General features: G+C 21.9%; 2 protein-coding genes across 2 annotated transcripts in view; one reads left to right on the forward strand and one right to left on the reverse strand.

The window, feature by feature from the left end:
* The window catches only part of LOC117180806 (uncharacterized protein C1orf131), a 2,620-nt gene extending 1,923 nt beyond the window's left edge, over nucleotides 1-697 (reverse strand). The window contains exon 1 of the mRNA XM_033373316.1: nucleotides 560-697. The gene's annotated coding sequence lies outside the window, so the exon portion shown is untranslated. The remainder of the gene's footprint in view (nucleotides 1-559) is intronic.
* Nucleotides 698-715: 18 nt separating this feature from the next.
* The window catches only part of LOC117180805 (pre-mRNA-splicing factor CWC22 homolog), a 21,513-nt gene continuing 19,578 nt past the window's right edge, over nucleotides 716-2,650 (forward strand). The window contains exon 1 of the mRNA XM_033373315.1: nucleotides 716-961. The gene's annotated coding sequence lies outside the window, so the exon portion shown is untranslated. The remainder of the gene's footprint in view (nucleotides 962-2,650) is intronic.

A 2,650-nucleotide genomic window follows, 5' to 3' on the forward strand; every position in this document is an offset into this window, starting at 1 on the left:
AAGATAAATTTTCTACAAAAAAGATTATTTTTAATCAAGAAGATGATTTTTCTACCAACAAGATTAATTTTTCAACAAAATAGTTTCATTTTCAACCAAAAAAGTTTAATCTTCAACCGAAAAAGATAAATTTTTAACCAAAGAGTGGAATTCTTAACCAAAAAATATGAAATTTCCAGAAAGAAGATAAATTTACTAAAAAAAAATATTCAATCAGCAATATTAATTGTCTGCAAAAAAACCGAATGTTTAACAAAACAGATGAAATACTAACAAGGAATATTAATTTACTAAAAACAAAGAAATAATTTTCAACCAGAAATATTATTTTTCTACCAACAGAGATTAATTTTCAATCATAAAATTGCATTTTTAACCAAAAATGTAGCAGTTAAATTTTCATTACAAAAATTTTTCTATCCTTTCCTAGAAGAACTAATCAATTTCCTATTCATTAATTTGGAAAAACTTACAAAATTGCTATAACTTTCTGCACTCTCCAAATTATAGGTTATGTTTACCTCAAACTAAACTTCTATTTTAAAACTATTTGTCTTACCTTTTATTCAACCTTCTATTTTAATATCTGCTATTAAAAAATAATCCTTTATTTCTGTATCCTCATGATTTGTAGAATGAACGAACAATAGACGAGAATTATAATAATTAAACTCTGAAAAATACAATTGTCCACGTGAAAAATATAATACAGATGTCACCATCGTCGCTTTAAGTTTTTGACATATTTCACTCATGCGCAGTTCCGAGATTGCAAGTTTTCATGTCAACAAAGAACAAATACAACAGAAGCTCGGTCTTTTATTTAATTATTTCTAATCGTTTTTCTGAATAGAAATTTGCTCATTGTTTTATTGTGTTTATATTCAAAAATCAAAAATTGTGGAAAGAAATCAAAAAGATAGCCTCATTCAGAAAATAAGAAAGGGATTTCTTAAACCAGGTTAGAAAATTAGCCTATTGATTTCATTACTTTTTTTAGTTTTAAATAATAATTTTTATCCTGAGGTAATTAATTGAAATTCTTTTTCAAGTTGCCAGCGCGAATTAATTTCATATTTTTGATTAAAGTCACATTTTCCATCTCTAAAGGTTGCATTAAAATTCTAACCTCAAAATTTAATATGCCTTTTTTTACCTTTAAAAAATCCCGAGATAACTTCATCTGTTCCCACAGCAAATAAATAATCCTATTAATATTTATCTTAACTGCTAAAAACATTGTTTTTTTTATTTATACCTCAAATTTATTATATAAAAACTTCTTATGTCGATTAAACCAAAATAAAAATGTTTAAAAAATGATATTTGGCTGCCATATATTGTTAAATGTAAGTAAATTTAATTGTTTATAACATTTACATATTAAACAGATTGCATAATTGAACGTTTTTTCATAGAAAAAAGTAATTTTTCCAATAAATCTGCTTGGAACTATTAGGCTAATATTGATTTTTTATAAAGATATTTTGTTGTTAATTGAATTAACGATTGTCAAAAGCAAATTATTATACAAATGTTTAATTATTAAGGTTTCCGAGTTAAAATGGAGAATGATTTTTTCTGTTTTATCTTGAAATAATTAAAATTTCGAAGCAAAAAGATTAATTTTCCACAAAAAAGACGAATTTTCTACTAAATATTTAAATTTTCAATAAAAACACAATGGTGTAAAAAAAAAGAAAATTCAAGAAATTATAGGTAAAGTTTCAGCCAAAAATATTAGTTTTCTGTCAACAATGATGAATTTTCCACAAAATAGTTTAATTTTAAACCAAAAAGTTAAATCGTCAACCAAAAAGATGAATTTTCAACCAAGAAAAATATTTTTTATACCAAGGAAGGTAAATTCGTATCAAAATCAATTAATTTTCCACAGAATAGTTTGATGTTAAACTAAAAAATATGAAGTTTTAACGAAAAAAATCAGGATTTTAAACCAAGAAATGTATTTTTCTATAAAAAAAGACGACTTTTTATAATAAAAAAAATGAGTTTTCCACAAAATATTTGAATTTGTATCAAAATTAATTAATTTCCTAGCATATAGTTTAATTTTAAACTAAAAAAGAAGGATTTTCAACCAAGAAATGTATTTTTCTATCAAAAAGACGAAGTTTTATAATAAAAAATACGTTTTCCACAAAATAGTTGAAATAAAAAATTTTTTTTAACAAAAATGAAATACTTAGATTTTTAATCAACAAATTAAATTTAAACAAAAAAAATAATTTTCTACTAAAAAGATAAATTTCCACTAAATTATTATGTAACTAAAACGGAAATTAAATAATTTAAACTTTTAACAAAATAGTTAAATTTTTATGAAAATAAATGAATTTTCCAACCAATTGTTTAATTTTAAACGAAAAAAAGATCAATTTTCATCAAAAAATACGGATTTTCAACCAAGAAATGTATTTTTCTATAAAAATGCTAATTTTTATAATAAAAAATGAGTTTTCCACAAAATAGTTGAAATAAAAAAAAAATTTTTTTTAAAATGAAATAGTTGGATTTTTTAATCAAAAAATTAAATTTAAACAGAAAAACAGAATAATTTTCTACTTAAAAGATTAATTTTCCAATTAATTATTATGAAACGAAAAAGAAAATTCACCAAATAATTTTA

The sequence above is a fragment of the Belonocnema kinseyi genome, chromosome 9 (genome assembly GCF_010883055.1).
Source record: "Belonocnema kinseyi isolate 2016_QV_RU_SX_M_011 chromosome 9, B_treatae_v1, whole genome shotgun sequence".
NCBI lineage: Eukaryota > Metazoa > Arthropoda > Insecta > Hymenoptera > Cynipidae > Belonocnema > Belonocnema kinseyi.